At 33.1% G+C, this 25,969-nt stretch overlaps 1 protein-coding gene across 3 annotated transcripts in view; it reads right to left on the minus strand.

Moving 5' to 3' along the window:
• The window catches only part of LOC145285789 (protein brain tumor-like), a 267,442-nt gene that overhangs the window by 132,943 nt on the left and 108,530 nt on the right, over window positions 1–25,969 (minus strand). Inside the window, exons 1-2 of one of the 3 annotated variants that reach the window (XM_080134161.1) lie at window positions 20,833–20,967; window positions 16,195–16,252 (exon numbers count right to left, since the gene is read on the minus strand). The exons of 1 other annotated variant lie outside the window; for it this stretch is intronic. The gene's annotated coding sequence lies outside the window, so the exon portion shown is untranslated. Of the gene's footprint in view, window positions 1–16,194; window positions 16,253–20,832; window positions 21,558–25,969 lie in introns of those variants that run through there. One more of the 3 variants, XM_080134159.1, reaches the window with a different exon arrangement.

The following is a 25,969-nucleotide window of genomic DNA, read 5'->3' on the forward strand; positions in this document are numbered from 1 at the left end:
TCACTAACCGAGGATACAGATGATGAAATCTAGGATGGAAACAGTTACATCACTTCGCATTAAGCCAAAATACAAATGAATTGTTAAGAATTTAGCTTTCGTCAATTTAACGAATTACTACGAATATTTTAAGAATTGCATGACGTAATTAAAATTTCCTTCCAACTAAAATCCAGAAATCTGTTTTTCAACCGCAATTATTCTGTACATTATTCTTCACATTAAAATCGTGACGTATGAATTCATTTGCTTATCCAGTGCGTCCTCGTATCTTTATGGGAGGTTTGGTCCGTAGTTGGTAATTATGTCACGTACCAGTTATAACTCGTATCGCCATCGCTCAATGCATAGATGTGATGGTCGCAACTTTATTGAGATACTTCTCATCATTATGTACATAATCCATTTTTCTTCTGTCGGATAGTTAAGATTACATTCCAAATATCATATTTGTCAATACGATACACTTAACTTCCAAATGGAATTTTCAACTTCTGCGTTTACGTTTCAAACATAAATGGTGTTGGTCCGCAAGGTTTAATAGTTACGTAAAATTTTAGTCGCTCCATCAGCTTTTGTTTCAAATAGAATTTTTATTTATCACTCGCTTGAAATAGCATTTTCGTTTGCCGTATCGCTTTAGTTTTAACTAGAATTACCATAGTTGCACAAATACATTAAGCAGACTCGTTTTAAGTACTTCTATACAATATAAAACTACATTTCATGTGTAAATATATGCAATTATATATATATATAAATACATACATATATATATATACATACATATACATATATATATGTATATATATGTATATATATATACATATATATACATATATACATATATATACATATACACATATATATATATATATATATATATATATATATATATAACTTTTCATCGACTTTTTCGAATTTATTTTATTTTTTACTTTTCACAGTTTTTTTTTAATTTCCATTTTTCGCTTTTACTCACTTTGACCTCATCAACACACCTGAAAGATGATTCGCAATGGAATTGAAAGCGCTCGTGTTAACTGTGGAACTGTCATCACTATTTTTGATTTTGATATAAAAAAGATTATACGGAAAATCGAATAAAATAAAAAAGAATCATAAAGAAAAGTATCTCCTTTGTATATAACAATGTGTGCTCGAATTGTATATATATATATATATATATATATATATATATATATATATATATATATATATATATATATATCGAAATGATATGAAAGGTGCTAGCATGCGAAGGTAAAATAATCCCACGGGCAGTTTGTATATCTCTCTGTTTTGTACCGTTTTCGGTTTTTTTCTTCTTGTCCTTAGTCCAAAGTTGCATAAATATATTTCCCGTTTCTTGTAATTACGTATCACCAAGAAGACGCGCGTGCGCAAACGGACCGCTACAAAGGCGAAAGCGAGAGTGAAAAAGAGAAGGAGACAGAGAATAAGAAAGAGGATGAAGAGGGGGAACACAGGGCGCTGTAAAAATTGTCACGTGATGATGCGCTGAGCTTTTTCATTGGTTCCCTTTGCTGACGACCTGCGATATATTTGCATAAATGACAGAAAAGGAATAGTTTCCATATACGTTCATTTGTGTGTAAATACCCGAATCCCTAAAGAAGAAAAAACGGCATGATCAAAGAAAACCAATCGGTTTTAGAAAGTATTTATCAAAGTATTTTTTTTTTTAATTTTTTATTTTTTATTTTCTGCGTTTGTACAAAAGAAGAAGACTAGAATTTTGAAAAATGATGAAAAATAGACAGAAAAGAGATGATAAATATTATCATTTGAAAATAATGCGTGATTGATTCAATGGATAAATAAGTTGCGAGAGAATAAAGGGCATTTCTACATTACACGGACGGCGCCATTGTTAGGGGACAATAACTCTAATTTCCTCTTGGTCAAATTACACGGACAATTTTCTTTTTTCGAGCACAAATCTATTCGAAAACCAAAACATTCATTGTATTAAAATGTATTAATATATAATTGCAAAATCAGTTATTGAAGAGTCTGACGAAGAAAAAAGATTTTTTCTGTGACACCTGTTGAAGGATCAACAATATATTATAGTTTTAATAGCGACAGTTTAGTGAAACACATGAACAAACAATGCCGCCGCCCGTATAATGCAGAAGTGTCGAATAAAGTTTTACCGAAAATAGATCTTATTGGATCAATACTGCTAACCTGTCACTTGCACTAAATATGAGTTTATTAACGTCTGCTTGCTTGGAGCTGATTCAAAATGCACGCTGAACTTACCTTAGTTTTGGAGATAAGATATGCTTGAAAACTAAGCTATTTTTTTTTTTAATTTTCTTATAAATATTAATTTATAATTAACTGAAAAAAATCAACAATCTCTCCAAGAGGTATCTCCCGCCCTCGCCCGGCCGCTTAATCTATGTGAATTCGACTTCTAATAGCATTTAACGCACCTGTGATTATTTACAAAAATATGACGCATTATTAGTAGCCAATAAATCAACAGAACACGAAATATATGGTAAAACAATAAATCTTTAAAGTACTTAATAATAATAATAATAATAATAATAATAATAATAATAATAATAATAATATGGAAGTAAATAGATTCTCTCTCTGTTTAAGTGACTTTGTTTCTGCGTGTGCGTGTGGAACGGTCTCTACAAAATTACTCTGTCAATTTGGTCTACAGACTTGAATTATGATATATTAAGAGTTCGGACCTGTGGAATAAATTCGAATAATTTTTTTGTCGGTAAAAATATCTTCTGAGAGATCAAACTTGAAAAAATTGAAACTTGTCATGCGTAAATCAACTAAACGTATATCTTCCACGCATGCGCAAATATACATATATACGTTTAATAGTGCATATGTTTAATAACGTCATTTTTTAATGTTTTGACATGTATACGGACTTAGCTAAGATGGTAAGAAATAACGCAAGAGAAGTACAATATAATAATCAAACTAAAATTAGCTCTATTATAATAAACTCGAAATCTGTGTAGATTAAAATATTTAAGAGAATCTTACGACCGGACAACGCCGGGTTGACCGTTAGCTGTTTCATATAAAGAAGGAGTATGCTTTAATATGCCGCAGTTTATGAATATTTGAATGGTAGTGATAGTTTTTGTGAGCTATTTTGTCACAAGTGCGTCTGTTATATTCTTTATTATATACACCCGTGTTATGCTAATCTCTGAGAACTAAATATTTGATTATATATTTAACACTTTTAAATATATACCTTTAAACGTAGATGTGAGTCTAAGCAGTGCTTTCTCAAAATGTAACTTGAATTGAAAACGAGATAAAAAGAACACGAAATATATGTTAAAATAATAAGTTTTTTAAGAAGTTGAAGGTTCAATCCTCAGTGTGGGTGACTGAAATATACATTTGTGAATTACTTAGGACCTCTATCCAGTCATGACTGACGGAACAAGAGCACGCTACCCCCGTGAAGTAAATAAAGGGTTCCGCTCGAAATTCCGTTTAAATCCCCAAGTTCGACAGAAACATTCCTGAGTTCGACAGAAACATTCCTGAGTTCGACAAGATATACCTGAAAAAGGTCGGAGGTTATATCGATCGAAACGTTGTGAAAATTACACTCAAGATGAGAACAGTAGTCTGATGAATAATAATTCAAATAACCAATCCTCATCTCAAAAATTCAGAAACGAGATTAAAAAGGGGTAAATATTTGGAGGGGATAAAAATTTAAATGGCTGCATAATTTTTTATACGGTGTTCTTTCTATTCTGCGTCTGATCAACAATTTAAATAATTTTCATTTAAAACAAAAAAAAAAGACATACGAAAATAAAATTAGAATATGAATTATCTGTGTAAGAATAATGCAAATATTTACATATACGAAAACAGATATGGAAAATGACATTTCTATTACGCATTAAAATGGAAAAAAAGAAACCAGACATATGGTCACCCGGTCGTGATATACTTGTTCGTAGGCCAAGCGATGAGGTCACTAATTATATCTAATGTATAACGACTTGTCTCGCTGAGGACATCAGTAACTTTATGAAGGACTATTATTAGCTTAATACTCATCGATGGGAACTAGTAGTGATCATAATCACGGTGTCATACTTGATCGTTAACAACTGATTGAAAGATAGTGTAAAGAGTTCGAAATCGAATTGTTACACGACACGTTTGCCACTTTAAGTCATTCATATATATATATATATATATATATATATATATATATATATATATATATATATATATATATAAACGCACACACATACATGCATGTTTGACGTCAACTTGTAATCGAGCAAATAGGAACATTTTGCCTCCCCACGAGTAAGACAACAGGGCCGGTTTTTTAACGTGGAAAAAAGGAACAAACCTAAAATTTTGCTCAGTCGTGAAGGATTTCTCCTCAACTCATACAGAACAATAAATTGAATTATAGCATCTGAAGAACAGATTCTACTGTTTCCGGTATAAAAATATTTTAATCAGGCCAATACTGCAGTTCGATTTTGGCCCGAAGGCCAAGAACGTCTGCTCTTATGGTATTAAGATGTTGGAAATGTTAAGGGGACGACAGAGATTGATGGAAGAATGCGAATATAGCTAAGTATAAAGGTCCCCGATTTCTATATGCATATATATGCGCGCTCGCGTGAGTGTGAGTGTGTATGTGTGTGAGCGTGTGTGAGAGAGAGAGAGAGAGAGAGCGATAGAGATTGCAAGTAGAAGAGGAATTAAATATAGGAAAATAACACTACAGTATAGAGAAAATAAAAGGAGGAAAGTGAAAAACCGTTTAATATAAACTTTACATTAAAAAACACTTATAAAAATTACGCCAATAAAGTTTCGACTCAACGAAGTAAAATATTAATTTTATGCATTCTATATTTGATTTTTTATATAATAGCGCGGAGGGGGCGCCCGAGTTTTACCGCTCGTAAAATACGCTTAAGTATGAGATTTTAATAATCCAGATTCCATATATATCATTATAGAGTCGTGATTTCAAAAGCAAAAAACAAAACTATTTGGTGGCCATCAGCTAGAATCGAAACTGTAGCATTCGAAACTGGTTACATCATCACTACCCCAACGTGACACGTATACAAACTCATTAAAAATCATAGATTAAAAATAAACTTAGATAAATGTACAAAATGTATAACGACTTTTTTACATTTTGCCCATTTTTTACTCTTTAAAAATTATTTTAACCGGCTAAAGTCCCATAAAAGAGCAGTTCGTAAAACATCAAATCATTCTGAGGCCCATAGCGTCGCTGTGCGACTTTTAGTTTCGGAAAAGATAGAGTTTAGAAATTTAATTCACTACTCGCACAGCAGCGGTAATGGTGGGGAGTCTTAACTGTCGTTTGGGCATCGGATTTCGATCCTAGCTTGAGATCTAGCCGCACGGATGAGTCGTGAAACAGCGAAACAGTACTGTATGTGGATGACTAACTATATATATATATATATATATATATATATATATATATATGTATCTATATATACAGGGTGACCCCAAAAAACGGGCTTCAACTCTAATTAGGCCCCGTTTCTTAGTGTTTTGTCCTAATAAAATGAAACTTTGGTCATAACTAGTTTATTATATTCAAAATATCACAGCAAAACACTAGGGTATTTGGCCTTTTTTCTCCGTTCTATAGCATATGTTCTAGATGGCCTCCATTTAGATTTTGTATTTTTTTGGTCACCCTATATATAAAATATATATATATATATATATATATTTATTTATATATATATTAGGAATTTGAATATATCTATACATATATAGAGAGAGTTTCGAAGGTAATTCTTCGCCTGAAGACGTAATCCCCCAACACGGGTGATTACAGAAACATGTATGCACATATGTAGCCATCAATGTTTGTATAAATAAATTTAATTTACCTGCTCTGTTTACTCATTGAGCACTTTTTGGTAGGCGCATGTTGTTTCATTGGATGTACTTCTGGGAAACTAAACTCTACTGCCATAATATATACATATATATATATATGTGTGTGTGTGTGTGTGTGTGTGTGTGTGTGTGTGTGTGCGTGTGTGTGTATTCGAATTCCATCCATATCTACAGAAGTTATTAAAAGTGGTTTTCCTAATAAAAACCGTGAGATTATTTTAAAAACACGCAAAAATCTATATAGCTTTTTCTTCCTTAATGTGTTTTTTATTTTGTCTATAAATGGATTCACATTTTTTTTTACTGTCTACTGACTTCCTCGTCTCATTTTCTTGTGTCTTCTTTATCTAGGCAAGTCAACTACTTAAGAAGATTACTATAAATAAATATATTTTTTCGTCACCCTCTATTTTCTTAAACTCGTTGCCACACGTAACATTCAATACGATTGTAAGATAGGGATTGGTGATAAGTTAAGCTTTCTCCTGGATGGGTTGTCATGCAAAACTTATACAGGCTAGTCATAGTCTAGAAAAAAAAAAGATCCGCATCTTTGATCTTTACATAAAATGAAGTTACTTTAAAGCATTTTCTTTATTAATTCATAAAATGTGCAATTCTCGGACGAATATATTCCGAAGATATGGTATTTCGTTATCTTTTCCCTTTCCGCTCTGTAATTTAGCATCATTGGAGACTCTAACTTCTACTAAGGCTGCCTTTCTCCATCTTTTCCCAACTCACTATGCCAGGTTTTGTGGTTATTGACCATCCTCTTTGAGAAAGCCCGCATGCAACAGGCGAAACATTGAGTCTCTAGGTCTTTCCGCCTCCATCTTAATTTGATATCGTTGAATTTTCTCAAATTTTAATAATCATATACACACACCCAACACACACATACATACCACACACACACACACACACACACACACATATATATGTGTGTGTGTGTGTGTGTGTGTGTGTGTGTGTGTGTGTGTGTGTGTATGCATATACATAGGTTGAAACACCGGTTCTTGTCAGATCACTAAAGTTAAGCAACGTTGAACCTTTTTAGTACGAGATGGGTGACTATTTGGAAATTCTAGGCGCTGTATGTGCTCTCCGCTTATCTCAACATTTGTTTCCAGTCGTCCTGTACATGTACTTCACTTGTCACTGGTATTTAATAATGTAGACTCAAGAGAGGTGCAGTTGGTGATTGTGCACGTCCTTCAACAAAAATTTCACACGCAGGCGCCCCTACGTGTGTCTCCATAATCTGCCAAGCCGGAAGGAGCCTTTGCATATGCATATATATATATATATATATATATATATATATATATATATATATATATATATATATATATATATGTATGTGTGTGTGTGTGTGTGTTATACTACGATGTATTACAAGCGATCAATAAGTTAAAAATAGATTGTATTCTTTGAAATATTAATAGCGATAAGTTCCGCCAATTTACCCTATTTCGTTAGGTTGTCACTGCAAACCATTTTGCATTATTGCATTCACCGTTTACCCTTGAGTCCCCACTGATGACAACCGACAGCCTTTTTGCTAGTATATGAGTAACGACAAGCCTCTTTTTTTTCTGAATGCCAGCACTGTCAATACCCGCCCAGTCGATGACATCACTGAATGAATTTATTAACAAACCCCAGCAAACATCATTATTAACATGTCCGAAAAAATTTAAGGCACATGAGAGGCGAGCGTAAATATTGCTAGTAAATACTCTCCGTCTTTGATCAAGGGCTGCGTATGAATGAATCGATGTACTGTAAACTTTCACCGAGCGTGAGAACCGCGCAGAGATAAAGGTGTTGAATGAATGTCAGACAGGCTGATATCAAATTTCATGCAGTCTAAGCCCATTAAATAAATATGCCGCGTTTTTCGGTTATTCACCTGCTATAAATATTTTTTCTAAGTGCAATTGGATAAAACTCAAATGCTGCAATGAATCTTTTATATCTATTTCGCTTTTTTACATGACGCGTGTGCTTCAATGCAGCAATATATTAATCCAATGTTGTAATAACAATAGTTTTGTTTATTAATGCCTCATAAATTAACAGCTTACTCCGAATAATAGAAGCCTACTAATCGAACAGTCTACCCGAATATTACAAATACTCTTAGTAAAAATATTGGGGAAGCATCGATAAATCACTCCAATTAGCTAATACGAAAACAGAGTGCGTTTATTAGGGTAGCTGGTTTAGGGTACTTGGATGTTCCAAGTTCGAATCCAGTTCGTTCTACAGAAACACTTTCATCAATTCCACACATGACCTTGTGTCGTACTTTAGCAGTAGGTCATAAACATAAACAATGAAACTGCCTGGAAAGTACTCGGAGATAAACTTCGCCCTCACTTCATGGAAGCCAGCAGTTGTTTTAAGTTATAAATCGCTAGTGTAAATTAAGCCCTGGTTTGAGAAAAGAAAAAGAACACAAGAATCAAGGATAACTATATGAAATTGGGTTTATTAAGAAAACCTAATAAGCCAATTCTAATTTGTACAAATATAGTAATAACATGGTGTATCCTTTTCTCTCTTCATACACAAACAAAACGAATGAATATGCAAATTTATTGTCTATGGACAATGGGATATGATGAAAAAAAAACGAGGTAGAATTGCTTCAGTCCAATTTGACTGAGAGATAGGCTAGATTATTTGGATGTTGATGAGGCGTTTTGTAATTCAGATTGCGGAAAAAACGCTCGGCCATTGTCGTTGTTATTAAACAGCTGGTTATGGAATGAACAATTGTTTTGGATTTCAACGAATAATGTTTTAGTTTAAAGTTTTTAGTAATAAAATGGAATAGAAAAATACTATAGAATAAATCTCTCAAAGAAGGCGCATTAACACCGACATCCTTTTTATACTTGGGGGCATCACTTATCAATGCCCAAAGGCCACTCAAGGATAAGGTTTAATCAATGTAATATGGTAGTGTAGTAATTGTTAATAGCGTAAATTGGGTAAAATGTGATTGTTTATGGGGACGGCTCAACCAGAATTTATTTACATTGGACTTGAAGGCTACGACATTGTAGTCAACAAGGAAGGAAGGTATTGTAACATTGTTCCACAGACGGGCAGTTCAGGGAATTTTCGTTTAGACCTAGGCACATTTTAGACCGTTGTGAAATGTAAGTGGAAAAAGTTAACGAATGACACAAAAAAAAAAACAGATGTCAGATTGCATCAACGAAATCTTGACTGAATCCAAATAAAATTGCTTGAATATTGACGAAGCTTATTGCCATTGTCAGTGAAAACCAATGGTAAAATACTGGTTTGAAAATGCAAAGCGTTATGCTATAATGATTTCCAAAATAAAAGAACACAGAAAAACCCGGTAATATGTGCACGTAATTTGGTAAAAAGCCTTTTCGTGATGACGTTTTGTCTAATTGCATAATACATAACATGATGTGTATGTTTGTCTGGCAGTTAATGAGGGTTAATATTATATGACAATCATTCTACATGTGTGAGATTTGAAATAGTTTTCCAAAACGTGACGTAAAATTAAAATTTCTGATTAACTATTGCATAAAAATAAGCTATTTGGAATTACGTTTTTAATAAGAGACCGGAGTTCAATCATCGCACTAGTCTTTAAAAAGACTCAAAAATAATACTAGATGTCCGTTTGCTAAAAACTATACCAATAATAAGGTGAGAATCAAGCCTAAGTGGGATAATCCTTGGAAGAAAATGCCCCCTGTCACTAACCATCAGTGTAGTTTCTAATGAAAAAGAAACCTTCGGGTCGCCCTCGAATATGGTAGACTTCTTGTAAGCCGTCAGTATAGTTATACAGATGACTATAAAATAATTTGCCAAATACATGTTTATTCAGATAACCTCAGCTGGCCATATACGAAGTTAGATATACCAGTAATAATAGAAATTCGTAATGTACATTCCAAATAGGAACGGATGTTGACAATAACGTGTTTTTCTGGAACAAATCATTTAAAAAAAACATAGAATTATACTAAAATGCAATCTTCCCTCTGCGTGAAGTGTCTACATTGCATCTTCAATGCCCTCCAAGAATCGAACGTTTCCCATAGGCTCACTAATAGGTATAGAACGCCAGTTTCAGACAAGCACTTGCTTGTCATTATAAAAAGACATGCTAGCCTCCGTAATATTATATATTACGGGGAATAATTTGCCCGGTGGACTAATTCACAAAAAAAAAGTACAAAAAATAATATCAATAATGTAGTTGACCAAATTCTGTCTGTGTTTGTTTACAATACTACGTCAGCGTATATTTGGCTTGACTATTTTAAAAATAGCCCTTCTTCTCTAATAGATAAAAAAGAAGAATATTTGCAGGAGAATATTTTACGTTACACCGGCCAAGGTTCTCCGGATAAAAGTAGAAAGAAATATTTTTATCTATAAGAGAAGAGGGACTATTTTTAAGATGTGATTTTTTCCATTTTCGATACTTATCGGATGAATTTCTGTACAACACATATCTAAGGACACTGCCAGACTTAAATAACCTTTGTGTAAAATTTGCAAAAGATAGGATCAGCCGTTTCGGATCCTAGCAGGAAGGAACTATCTCTCACACACACACGCGCGTGCGCACAAACTGATTTTTCTTTAATAATAGAGAAAGAGATGAGTCAGACTCAAACGAATCTCCGTCAGTTGTTTTGTTGCCTGAAAACACTTCTAAATTTTAAAGTCATATTTCGTTCTCCTGCCTCCTATAGAGGCAAAGTTAACCAAAAAGTCAGTTTATAGTGAGAAATATAGTTTCTGTAAATGGGGTACGCATTTCGGGTACAAAGATAAGTATAATCGCGCCGTCAGCATAACCCCGTGATTGTGAAGGTGATCAGCTGTAAACCTCCAGAAGACAAAAAGTCAAGTAAAAGTCTCTCAGGAACCTTAAGAACAGATACTTGAGAACAGATGCTACACACTGTTACTAACTTGATGGTCAATTACTTTAAGACTTATATGTTACCATTAACCAATGCCAGAAGCCGCTCAAGGATACTGGTTAATGAGTTTGCAATTTATAACTATATTAACATGGGACTTTAAAACAATCATATTAAAGTCATCTGAGAAGCAGTTCTATAGATAATAAGTTCTTAGAAAGAAACTCTCTCCATGTAAGTCTCGTTTTATTTTAGTAACACAGAGAAAGAGAAAATGGTTTTGGCAATGGTTGTTATTAGACGAGTTTTTTCCGGCTCTTTTACAGGAGGAGGCAGAGATTGAAGCTTATTAGTCGCGTATATTTATCGGTCTGTCAGGTCAAGTTTCTAAATAGCCTTCTTTTAGTTATAAACAGTTTATATTTAGAATATTACTTTCGGTTGCGTCAACAGATTTTAATATAAGGCTCTGTCCGTCGTTCGGTCTGTCACACTAAGCCCAGAAATTGACTGGCCTCATCATATAAAACCTCTGGAGGAAAAATCTTTTATGACTGAGACAATTCTTATTTTTGTTTCTATCAGAGTGCCTCTTTTCTTAGGGAGCTGGATTAGCCCTACATTACAAACCTACCTTATGTCTCACTCTGCCCTCGTGGAGAGGCAAGTAAATATGGACCATTAACGTTGCGGTGAAAGCATGTGATAAATGAAAGGCTTTAAATGTAACACTACTCGTTGCGCTCTATTACGTAAGGATGTAAGTTTAAATATAAGTTAAATGGCGTTGCTATTTCAAGTAGATTTTCATGGAGTCGGTGGGAAAGATGGCAGGTGGGTTGTGAACGAAAATAGACTAGCTGTCATAGCTTGATGCCGTTGACGCTGAATTTATTTAGGAGTACAATTACCGCTGCCCATCTTTATAGCGGGTCGCAGTAAATAGGGAGGAGAGGAAAAGTCGGAAGACATGTTGACAGACGGTCGCACAGGTGGACGAGTGACCTGGTGGAAACTGATGTATTAATTGTTGAAAAGGTCAGCAACATAAAATTGGGTCTATAATTATGATCAGCTCAAAGCAATGAAAGTGTATTTGGATTCAAACGGGAACGTGTGTTACAAAGAAAGAAAGCAAGAAAGAAAAAGAAAGAAAGACAGAAAGAAAAGGCAAACGTAATACATTCACAAAAGAAACAAATAAACCACCAAGATCAGGAAGATGTTAAACAACGTAAAGAGAAAGAAAGAAGAGTTTTCAGAATTCATTTTTTTTTGTCAGAAAAAAAGTTTTTAAAAGTAAATATATTTTTTCAGAAAAAAGTTTTCAAAAGTAAATATATTTTTTCAGAAAAAAGTTTTTAAAAGTAAATATATTTTTTTTCAGAAAAAAGTCTTCAAAAGTAAATATATTTTTTCAGAAAAAAGTTTTCAAAAGTAAATATATTTTTTTAGAAAAAAATTTTCAAAAGTAAATACATTTTTTCAGAAAAAAGTTTTTAAAAGTAAATATATTTTTTCTGAAAAATGTTTTCAAAAGTAAATATATTTTTTCAGAAAAAGTTTTTAAACGTAAATATGTTTTTTTCAGAAAAAAAAAGTTTTCAAAAGTAAATATAATTTTTTCTGAAAAATGTTTTCAAAAGTAAATTATTTTTTCAGAAAAAGTTTTCAAACGTAAATATGTTTTTTTTTTCAGAAAAAAAAAGTTTTCAAAAGTAAATATATTTTTTTCAGAAAAAAAAGTTTTCAAAAGTAAATATATTTTTTCAGAAAAAAGTTTTCAAAAGTAAATATATTTTTACAGAAAAAAGTTTTCAAAAGTAAATATATTTTTTTCAGAAAAAAAAGTTTTCAAAAGTAAATATATTTTTTCAGAAAAAAAAAAGTTTTTAAAAGTAAATATATTTTTTCAGAAAAATTTTTTTCAAAAATATGTTTTGTTTAGTTTCCAAAAAGTAAATATATTTTTTCAGAAATATTGTTCAAAAGTTAATATACGCTTAAACCCTGAATAATTTACGAACAGACAAACAAACAAACACAAAGAAAAGCGACAACAATGCACGGACATATTAAAATCATTCGAACAACTATTTTCATCAAGGTTTCTATATTTACAACATGTCAGCCGATAAAATCTCCGGCCATCATCAGGTTCATATTTTTTAATATTTAAATGTTCTTGTAGAACTTGGGAATATTTAAGTTCAACTGGGGTATCTGTACTAACTTAAAAAAAACTAGTAAAAACAAGCAGCCTATTAATCACAATTAGCAATTTTCATTTTAAAAAAATCCGACAGACAGGATTTGGGACAATATTTGAAAATTAAAAAACGCCATATGAACAGAATTATTTACTGAAAAATATTATTTTAAAAAAACAATGTATAGTAAGTAGCCTTTTGGGGATTAAAAAATAAATAACCACTGACTTTACTGAATAGCAGAAAATAAACTAAAGTTCAACAAAAATATAGAAAATATTAAATAAGACCATGAAACAAAATGAAAAAAAAACGATGAGAAATATAAAGAGAAAATAGAAAAAAGGGAGAACTCAGTAAATAAAATTAAAAAATGCAAAAATGTAATTGAAAGAAATCAATAATAAAAATAAGAAAATTGTAAAATGGAATAATAAAATGATGAAAGACTCAATTTAGAAGAACAAAATTGGTGAAAATAAAGACAGAAAGAGGGAATAACAGAAGAAATAAAAATATGAAGGAAAAAAGCAAATAGATTAAATAAAGACAATAAAAAAAGGAAAATAGGGAAGAAAAATGAAAGAAAAAGAAAATGGGGGACAAAGGATGAAACGCACTAAAGAAATTCGTGAGTAAAAAAGAAACAAATCAAATGAAATGTTAAAAGTGTTTAAAAGAAAAAAATTGAATAAAATAAATAGAACTAAAAAAAGAAAAACGGGAAAACGAATTAAAAGCCAACAAAATGAATGAAAAATTAAAAACAAAAACAAAAGAAAAACGATGAAATAATAGATTAAAGATAAATAATAACAAAAATCGAAGAAAATAAGTTTGGCAAAAAATGAGTAAAAAACGAGAAATAAACAGCAAAACTAAGAAAAATAACAAAAAGGAAACCAAAATCATTACGAAATTTGAAATATAAGTAATTACAGACAGATCTAAAAGAAAAATGATAAAAAATGCTATCAGAAGGAAAGAACAAAGAGACAAAGAGGAAACAAAGGAAAAGCTAAAAAGTGTTATGAAGTCATAAAAAATATAGTGGCATAAACCTACCACCTCACTTTTTCTGTCCGTGTCTATCTTGCATATCCAGTGTTTCTTTAATCAAATATTCATAGCAATAAAAATGCAATAACGTCAAGTAATACAATCTGTACACACACTATATTCAGTTTCTTAACGCACTAACATGGATATTAAAAGTCTATTTATTTTTAATATATTAAAACGAACATATTTATATACTCTGCCACGGACATCTAAGAGACTTAGTGAAGCTTAACTAATTTGCATATTCCTTTGAAAAACGAACGTTTATTAATTAATTGCTCAATTTAATCGTTTCTTACTGGATGAGTGATTTGATTTAACTAATACGTTCATTTTTATTCATGCATATTTTTAATTTTGTGTATTTTTGCGCAGTATTTATGATAAAAGTTCTAATCCACACACACACACACACACACACACACATATATATATATATATATATATATATATATATATATATATATGCTATTGCATGTATGTGTTCAGAACGGTCTCTACTATGCCCCTTTCTCTCTCAATTTTTGATCTACAAACTTGAAACTTGGTATATAGGGGAATGTAAACTGTGGGTTAAATTTTATTGTCTTAAGCCAGTAAAAGTAGCCGCTAAGGGCTTAATATTGAAAAGAAAGTCTAAACTAGGCAGGAGCAAGTCGAGTACGCCCGTTAATTTTACGCATGCGTAAATATACACTTTTACGTTAAAGTCGGTTCATTTTTAATTATTTCTTATCAATCTGACAATAGATCAAACGGTAACGACTAAATATTGTGTGCTAAATGTTTTGGTTTCGATTTTAGTTGATGACGCCCCAAACTATATATATATATATATATATATATATATATATATATATATATATATATATATATATATATATATCATTTCTTAAAATATTTACTTTATATTAGGTACATAATGATCAATATGATATTGGCTCTATGATAATAAATATTAAATCGACATACATGAAAATATATTTAAGCTTATTTTACAATCGGGCCACACCGGGTGGTCATTAGTGTCTTGGGTGCAAATGTTAATCTATAAAGTGTTGGCTTTATATTAATACCTGCGAAATCTGAATAAATTAAAACATCATATTTAAGCGTATTTTACGACTAAACAACGCCGGGCGATCTTCTAGTGTATTTATAATTTTTTTTATTTATTGGCCGATGTAAGTGATTACACATTAAAAATATTTAAAGTAAAACGAAATAAAATCAGGTTTTCTTCAAGAAAATTCCTCCGACGATTGTGGTTGGTCTGTCAGACTACGAAACAATCCATTGAAATTAAAAATATAAAAATCTAAAGATTGTCTATTTTTAAACTTTTGTAATAAATATATGTTTATGAAAAAAAGTTTGTACTGCTTAGCCTGACAGGCCCGCAGCAACCGTCAGAGCCTTTGCTTGAAAAGACCTGATTTTATTTCATTATTATTATTTAATTATTTATGGTGCAATCATTTATATCGGTGAGAAACTGTCCATCGATGACGTCCTACGAACACTAATTCGAAATAGAGGTGTCAGCAACCGTCGAGGGAGTTTGCTTGAAAACCATGGTTATCAACTGAATTTGATCAGTTATGACTATTTATTTTTTTTTTTAGTATTATTTAGCATATGCATTATCAATATTATTATCGATTACGTCATGGAATTGATTGATTAATAAATAAAAAGTTAATAACAATAAAGGTAATTACCCTTCCCGGGTAACGCCATATTGATACAACACGTACAGCAAAAAGACGAACGAAATTAAAACAAACAAAAGACATGAATGAAAACTAGTTAAACATAAAATGTAATGAAAAAGAAGAAAACAAAAAAGGTTTTAAAAAAAACGTGAACAAAAAACAACAACAGATAAATCAGACAAAAGCAATGAATGAAATACGAGTATCGAGCTCGTTATGTCGAGGTAGTGGTGGGGGCAATTAACGTATGCCTGTAAAACATATTGTACGACAGCTAAAAAGTAATTTATGTAGATTTGAATACGATACCATTGTTTACGATTTCTTTTCTTGTCCAGGCATAATGCCAAGCGAAAGCTGAATCAAGCTGTGATCATAAGAAAAGAAAAAAAAATATGGAAATGATAAAAATATGGAAATGATAAAGATGTGGAAATGATTAGACGGGAAACAACCTGCAACTAATAAAGCCGTTCGGAACAAAACTTTGAAAGAATGTGAACAAAAGAAGAACAAAGAAAAATCGTGACCATCTGGTTGAGAGCAAGGTGTAGTGTATGTTGTTCAAAACCATTTTTACAGCAACATCTTTAAGATAAAGATAAACAGAGGAAGCCAATAAATGGTAAACTTAAAGAAGTACGATTTTTCGACAATTGCCTTTGGTCATCTGGTTGAAAGCAAAGTGTAGTATATGCTGTTCTGATATGACTATTAACTTATTTATTCACTGCCCGATCAGTGAAGTAAACATCCTTTTAGTCTGAAGTTTTTTTTTTCTAATCAAGAATCCCCCATTTTATCGACCTGTATTTTCACCACATTTTCTGTCTAAGTCTTCCCTCGTCGGGAACCAAAAGAATACTAATACAAAAGAAGAATTCACATAAATAAATGAAGGCATCTAAAACAATAGGAAATAAGAAATAAATAAAATTAGGAATAAATAAAAAGCAAACGTCATTTTTTTTCTAATAATAAGTAATTATTAACAGTTCATAAATATGTATGGTCAGATGATTATAAAAATATAATATATTGATAATCAGTAACAGCAGAGCAGTTTTATTCTATTCTAATACTGTTTGTAATTCAAAGTGTAGTATCTGTTCTGATACTACAATTTATCGTTTCTGTTTTTAATCAGTAAAAAAAGGAGACTCCTGAGAACATTTTTATTTTGTGCCTCAAGCCCATGTTTAAAGAAGCCGGATCTTACACACATTAAAAACCGACGCTGCATCTGCCGTCGTTGGGCTGCAAGAAAATATGCAAGTTCAAAAAGAAAAACACATATAGTATTACTAAGATTGACTAATTGCTGCTACGAAAGCAGAATGTTTCATTTATTTCGACGCTCAGCTGAATTCTACCAGACGTTATTTCAGCGTCAGATTAAATTTCTGAATAAAAAAAATGTAGTTTTCAAACACAAATTACACACTATTAAATCGAAAATAAGAATTTGTTTTAAATGATGCGGCGAGAAAAGTAAAGCAAGCGAGGAAAACTTCGTTTGATGTGATAGTAAATAATTTATTGTTTTCGAAATGTTTAAGCCTTTCAAAACATGTTATTGATTACAAAATATTTTTGGAAGCTGAATTAACATAAATTTATGGAAAAAGATGAAAAGCTAAATATGAAAACAAAATGTTGTTATTATGAAGGAACGTGGGGTTTACGATAGCAGAGGGAAAGAAACAAAATAAATTTAAAAAGAGACGAAATTAAAAGCAAAAAACTAAATGATGGAAAAGAGAGAAAAGTGCAAAAAATATATAAATAAAAAAAAACAGGAAATGAAGACTTAAAAATTGAAAACGAGAAGGAAAAAGAAAATAAGAAGAGGTCATATAATAGAAAAATGAATTTAAAAAAATAAAAAGAATCAGAACGAAATCAAATAAAGCAAAGTAAAAAACAAAACGAAAAGAAAATTATGAAAACGGGAAAGAAAGGAATAAAGGAGCAAAGAAAGAATGAACAAACAACAGGCGGAACAAAAAGAAAAAAGAAAAGAAAACCAAAACGAATGAAACAGAGTTTTTTAGTTAAAAAAAAAGAAAACAGAAAAAAAAATGAAAAAAAAATATCCATGAAATAATGAATAATCGGAAGAATAAAAGTGAAATAAGACTACGTTAAAAAAAGGAGTGAAAAAAATTAAAGCAAACCGGAAGGTAATAAAAAAAGCGGAATCATGAATATGAAAAGAAAAAAAGAAGAAAAAAGAAAAAAAATGTAAAAAAAAAAATATATAGAATTGCTTAACACGTGGCGGAAATATTAATGGATAATAATCAATTCTAACAAACGAATTATTCTGGAGGTGGAAGGTTCATTTGAGCAACAAAAACTAGTAATAAGATAAAATTTAGCACCCTTGCATATCATGGCTGACGGAATGAGAACACTCTTCCTCATGTATTAAATTAACGTTTCAGTTCAAAATTCGATATATAATCTCACGTTCAGCATAAAGATTCCTTAGCTCAGCTAAAAGTTCCAAAGTTTGAACCGATGCAATTGAAGAATGTTGGAGGCTATAACAACCGCAACATTATAAATACATCAACCAAGACCCGAATAGTAGTCCGAATATTTCAAATAATGCGGACAAAAACAACATAAATATTTAAGACAAAAACAAAAAGGGAAGAATAATTTGTAAATTTAAGAAAAGAGCTAACACAAAAAATACACAAAATATCGTTATTTTCATGACAAATGCTCGACTGAACTCTAATCCCTCTTGCCAAACATTCACAAAAACACACGACTAGCTGCAACAACTATATACGATTTCCCAACTCTGTATCTGTTCCTAAATCTAAACACAGATTTCAAGAATAAAGTTTATTTCCCATAACTACCTGTATATGGAACACTGTTCCGCTGGCCTGGTTCCTGGTTGAATATAACATAGTAGCCTTCAAAACCAATGTAAGCAAGTTCTTGTCGAACTGTCCCCGTAAATAATCAAATTCTACTCAATTTACACCATTAACAATTACTAAACTACCACCTTACATTCATTAACCATTATCCTCGAGTGGCCTTCGGGCCTTGATAAGTAGTGACTCCCTTTTAAAAAAAGGTAGTGTTTTTTTTAATCAGGAAAAAGGAGAAAAATTAGAAATAAAGCAAATGATAAAAAGTTTTAATTATGGGAGTTAGAGGCTTCATACGTGATAAAATGTCAGATTTATTTCAAAGCCAATGTGCTCTTTCATGCTCAAATGTTATTTCAAATAATTTGATCTATAGGCATTGCTCTGGGAGTGCAAGCGAAATGCATAATTCTATAAGAAAAACATTTTACATTAATATAAAAATTAATAGGGTTCATTCGTATTTCAACATTATATGACGCAAAAAAGTTGATATGCCGCAAAAAATGTTCAAAAATATCATTTACTTTCTCAAGAATTTCGTAAAATTATTTTTCATGATTAAATTTCATGTGAATCTGATTAACGCACATCTCATGCAACTTATTTTATAATGGAAAAAAGAACGAGTATTTGAGAAACATTCCGATAGTATTAAAACATTTAGAAATGGTAAACAAAGGGTGATCAATTCCATGGCAAACGAGACAAGAACAGCAATAAAAGACAAGAAATTGTAGATAGTCTTCAACGGACAAGTGTCGCTTCATCAGGGTTTGCCACTGTGACTAGCCAAGAAAGCACTGAGATCGAAACCTGATATTTTTTTATACCAGACGGACGTCTTACTCAAAACGCTATCAGCTAAATTCAGATAAAGTCAGTGAAATATCGATGCCTGAACTGTAGACTTTTTCTACTTTTACAAATAATTGTGTGATAAAATTCCAGGAGATTTTTGTTCTGTTGAAATAAAATCGCTAAAGTAGCGGAAAAATAAAAATGAACATCGTTTCGAAGTTGTTAATATCGCTAAAAAAACGCCAACAAATCCTTCATACAATAGAACCCCTGATACGGCATTAAAAATTAATAACAAAATGCAGTACAGTATATAATACATATGTATATAATCAAATAACATTATAAATATGGTGGGGAAGATACCGAAACCAGGGGCCGGAAAAAACATCGTATTCCACATCGTTACGGCTCTGTCGGTGGGGCATTAGAATACACCGACTGCCCCCCTGCAGAGGGTAAAAGTCCCTCAATGGGGGTCCTGGATATGACCTTAAACTATATCCAGTGGTGAGGCCCCAGCTTGTGGGCTTTGGGGAGTGTGGAGCCACCCTTTAATTACCATTGCTCTCAGGTCCACTCTGACCCGGAGTGGTAGTACCTGTTAGGCTTCCAACTATGGGTTGAATAGAAACCGACTTGAAAACAACAAATATATTCTATTAAAAAAATTTTCTTCAAAATCTTTGGATTCGGCATTAAATAACCCGAAAAGGGTTGATATGCCGTAAAACAAAAACAACCAACCAAATCGTAACATGTAAAAACCGTATCCTATGGCCACCGTATCCCGGAGTTCTACTGTGTGTGTGCGTGTATATATATACATATATTTTTTTTTAATACCTATAGACACTAATGTGTGTGTGCAAGTATGTATGCTTCTGTGAGTGTGTGTGCGTCCATGCGTGTGTGTGTAGTTACGTCTTGTCAATGTAGCTAGACGCAGTGAGATTCGAAACCGGTAATCCAGCAGATGCTGTTCGATGTTCTATTGACTGATAAAGCAAAACCGCTAGTGGTATTGGGAGAAATTAATGCGACTATATATTTTATTTATTTATTTTACGTTACTGATAATCGAAAATACTCGATTTGGGGGATTTTAATTTAAGGGAATCCCATTGTTTTCACAAATATTTGGCTGAATTACAACGCTGAAATGCGCCTACAATTTTGTCAAACATATTAATGAATACAATATTAAAAATTTGGAAAAATGTTAAGATATGTGAAAAAGCCGCAAACTGACCTCTCATAACGGTTCTCGTAGATCCGGTAAATAAAATATTAATTTTGAAAACAGATATAAACATAAAATAAATCTTGATCGGTGGGAAAACTTTGTCTTAACAACATTTCTGTAAACAAATTAATCACAACCTCGCCTTTTTTTTTTTTTTTTTTTTACTTCCGTTTTCCAATAATATCACCGAACACACTCGCACACGTGCTGTAATTATTCCGGTCGGTAACACATGATCCCTTTTGCTAACTCGGTTAGCATATTCCCAGCGAAAAGAAGTTCACAATCATATTATAAAGCGTATTCCGAACGAGTCCATTTGTCGCCGTGACGTGAAATGTGCGACGCTAGTTCCATTTTGAAAGGTTTCCTGAACACGTGTTTATCAGCTGAGCAATGATCCCCGGTTTGAGCAATATGTCCGCGCATTAAACAACATTCGTTCATTCCCGGGCGGGCATAATTATCATAACAAAACCAAAAAGTGAATATTTCTTTGTCTTTTTGTGTTTTATATGCGTATTTATGTGTGATTGTATGAATTAGAAGAGGGTTTCGGTGTTATATACATTTTGATAATGAAAAGTAAGGAATTGTGCAAGGAATAATAAATCTCTGTTTGACGGGTTTGACTGGTCTGAGAATCCTATGTCATATTGTGCGCGTATCTGTGCGCCAGAGAGAAGGGGTGGGGACAGAGAGGGGGGAGTGTTGTCTGCGCGTTCACTTCTAAAGACTTCTGTATACGTTTATGAGATAGCGTGTGAAAGATATTGACTGCGTGCCTGTGTATGTGTGTGCAAGAGAGAGAAAGAGATTGATAGATAGAGAGAGAGAGTAAGAGAGAAAGAGAGGAGAGAGAGAGAGAAGCGGGAGGAGGGATATAGACAATAACCATGTCTGCACGTGTGCCTGTGCCGGCTTCAATATGCGCATGTGAGATACAGCGAGAGAAATTCTGCACTTTTGTGTATGTGTGTGCAAACGAGTGAGAGAGACAGGCAGACAGACAGACAGACAGACAAGCACCGAGACCCAGACAAAGAAAGAGAGAGAGAGAGAGAGAGAGAAAGAGAGAGATAGAGAGCGAGAGGAGGGGGAGAGCGCGGGTAAAATAAGAACGAAAAATATTCACGGTGAGACACGGGCTGTTTATTATTATTATTATTATTATTATTATTATTATTAGTAGTAGTAGTAGTAGTAGTAGTAGTAGTAGTAGTAGTAGTAGTAGTAGTAGTTAAAGTAGTAGAAGCGGTAGTAGTAGTATCTACATGAAATATTATGTATCTATTTTCATTATTTAGATCAACATTGCTCAATACGTACGTAGAGCTAGGTAGCAAGTTTAGGAAATATATGCGGCAAAAAAGCTACGAAGAATTTTTCGCGTTTCATCCTCGTGATAAATTAGAACTTCACATGCGTAAATTGAGTTAATGCATATTCGCTACGCATGCGCAAATATACATTTATACGTTCATTATGATATTCTGTGAAGTTTTCACGCTTATGTGCCCTTAAGTCATGTTGTAGCGAAAACGGCGGGAGAGCCAAATGTTTATATTTGAATGCTTATAGCACCAAAGTCATTTTTATTTTTAAAACATTTGAAATCATAACTATATATTGAGTGCGATATAATCGTTAGAGAATTCTATAATAATGAATACAAAATCTGTATGGATTAAAAATATAATATTGAAGAATATTTTAAGACCGGGTAATGCCAGAAAGTCAATAGGAAATTTGCTCTATAATTATAAAAAAAGAAATCGGCATAAAACATCCAATTAAAATGTATTTTACAAGCGGACCATGCCAAGCACCTGCTAGTATATATATATATATATATATATATATATATATAGAGAGAGAGAGAGAGAGAGAGAAAGAGAGAGAGAGAGAGAGACATACATATGTATACAACAATGCTGAGAGAAACATACGTTTTTAGCAAAGATCAAAGTGAAGTATATGTTCGGATATTGTACGTTTGTTGTTCGTGAAGTAACATTATTCCACTTTGAAACATTGTTTTCTTTTGTTTGCTTGTTCATCTTTACTAATACAGTGGGCCCATGTTTGAGAGGCTGATTTCGATTCTGAATTTAACTCGTAAAGAAGTGCGTAAATAGAGAGAGAGAGAGAGAGAGAGAGAGAGAGAGAGAGAGAGAGAGAGACGGAGGGATGGAAAAATAGACAAATTTGTTGACGGCTAAACAGATTGTATATATATATATATATATATATATATATATATATATATATATATAGAGAGAGAGAGAGAGAGAGAGAGAGAGAGAGAGGGGGGGAGGGAGAGGGAAATGGGAAGTCTCGAAATAGAGACGAAACTTTGATGAACACATAACTCGTTTTTTTTTCCTTTTTATTTCTCTATTTTGTCGGAATATTATTTCCATTATTCTCATCATATATATATATATATATATATATATATATATATATATATATATATATATATATATATGAGATAATTGTTCAAACCGATTTGCGAGATTTGAACCCAGAATTCATGTCACACACACACACACACACACACACACACACACATACGCACGCACACAAACACAAATTTATATATATATATATATATAGATATATATATATATATATATATATATATATAAACAGATATATTGAAAGAGAGAGAGAGAGAGAATGAGAAAGAGAGAGACGGAGATGGTTCACGTGAAAGATCGAGAGTGTACCTTCTATATAACTGATGTATGAATGGGCAGATATAGTCAGTAGAGTTTATTGCGAGAGATAGTATCGTTTATTTAAACTCGAAAAACTTGACAGCAAGTAAAATACACACTAATGCGAGAAACAGAAGTTGCTGACTCATCACGACGTCACGAGTTATGCAGCTGACGTCAAATTTCCACTCTTTTAAACTTAGCCACACGCAGTCATGCATACAAGCAATGCACTAAACGGACACACACGACCACACATGCGCTTGTCATTGACACATCTACTAAAAATAAAAACAATAAAAAATTACACCTGTTCATATATTACTAAAAAATAAAGAAAAAGTAATTTAATCTCCGTGTAATGGACGACGCTGTATACTATAAAGTCGGAGATGACGAGTTCAAACCCAATCGAATCTATTCTGTTTCTAGCGTCAGGCGAAATTACACCGAACAGAGCCATTTTCCGTCTGTGAAGCACATTAACACGGGACTGCTTAGCCACGTATGACAACTTTTTTGTCTTCAAATATTTAGAACCTTTTTCTGCTTCAACATGTAATTACCCAAAAGGGTAGATTTGTCGATAAATATAAGAAAAGTCATATTTTCAAACAATAAAATATACGTCTGTTTTTACAAAACACAATAAATTCATCTCTTTTCATAGGTTACCCGCCGCTGTCTGGGAGTTATCAACGTTTAACAGACAAGCTCAGCATATTTACCCGGACTTACTCAGGGTTTTAGGGGATCTTAATCTCCCCAATGGGGAGCAATATCGCAGCCCTAGGCGGTTACGTCACACCCAGTGTGGTTAGCGTCGGGCAAAAAACATGGAGAGTAGATAATACAGTGGATGTGTTATCGGCAGCTCCAGTAACTCTCGCTTCTCCTATTTTGTCATTCAGTCCTCATTCAATGAGTGATGTTTCTGACAAAGGGTGAAGAAAAAGCTGCTTAAAGGTCGGTACTACTTGGTGACCAGTAGTCTGAGATGTCGGATATTTTTCTGTCTTTGTCTGTCCTTGTTGCCATGTCACTAGTAAGGGTGCTGGAGGTAAACGTTTTGTCTGGGCTGACGTTATCCGCCTGATAGTCAGGGACCCGAACCTTGGATTAACCACTAAGGAGGCTGTCCTATCAGCAGGCGCAAAGTACTGGGACTGCTGTATTGCCATTTGGTGAGTGGATCTGGACCATGCAGTAGTCTCTGGTGGGGCCTCTCGATGCCATACTAGTGGGTAATTGTTACGGCTTTACCTTTTCGTGTGCTACAAATAAAAAAAAAAATTTCCTGTCTTTTTCTCTCTTACTTTCCCTCTCTGTACTGCTCTAACCAAGTATGCCGACCTATTCCACAAATCCCCAAACCTCAACATGAAATATCTCCAGAATAAAAACTCGATTAAACCTAGAACCCCATCTTCCAGCGTAGACCCCTACTACCAGGTCTCCTTCTCCAATATCAGGGGTCTACGTTCCAACCTTCCAGAGGTTGAAACCCAATTACAGGAGACGAAACCGGACATATTATTTCTATGTGAAACTGGAATAGGGCCGACCACTTCCCTAGATGAGTTCATAATTAATGGATACTCCAATTTAACAGCTAAATCTGACTCCCAAGATCGCCATGGGCATGCATTATGTGCCTACATTAAGGATGGCTTCCCATGTGGCAGGGATATCTCTAGAGAAGATCCTAATTTACCCTATATGTGCTTCAGGGTTGCACTTGCTAACACCACTGCATTTATATTTGCCCTCTATAGGCCCCACAACAGCGGAGTTACTATCTTTAAGAGCATATCTGAGAAAATAGACCACATACTGTCTTCACATCCCTCGGCTAACATCCACATCTGTGGTGACTTCAACGTCCATAACGTGGAATGGCTGACCCATTCAAACAAGACAGATGATGAGGGGAGGTTTTGTCATGATTTTGCCATTGCTTATGACCTCACTCAGATTGTTCGCGAACCCACCCGTGTGCCCGATACACCCAATCAATATGCAAGCCTCTTAGACCTTTTTCTTTCAACTTCCCCTGAGCTATGTTCATGTACCGTTCATTCTCCTTTAGGATCCTCCGACCACTCCGTCGTATCAGTTAAGATAAAAACAAAATGTAAGAAGCCATCAGACGTACCCCTCCACCGTACTGTGTACCGATACTCTATGGCTGACTGGGATAGCTTCCGTACATTCATATCTGATTTACCTCTGCACTCCATGTTTAAAAAGGAAGTGTCCTCTATAGTATCAGATTTGACCGAATGGTTAATTGTAGGCATAGACCAATTCATACCATCAAAAAAATTCCAACAAAAACCTAACAGCCAGCCATGGTTCTCCCCAGAATGTGCTGCTGCTATCGCGCACAGAAATCACTTTTTCCATTACTACCAACGTAA

The sequence above is a fragment of the Euprymna scolopes genome, chromosome 10, assembly GCF_053919585.1.
Source record: "Euprymna scolopes isolate OS-2025 chromosome 10, ASM5391958v1, whole genome shotgun sequence".
NCBI lineage: Eukaryota > Metazoa > Mollusca > Cephalopoda > Sepiida > Sepiolidae > Euprymna > Euprymna scolopes.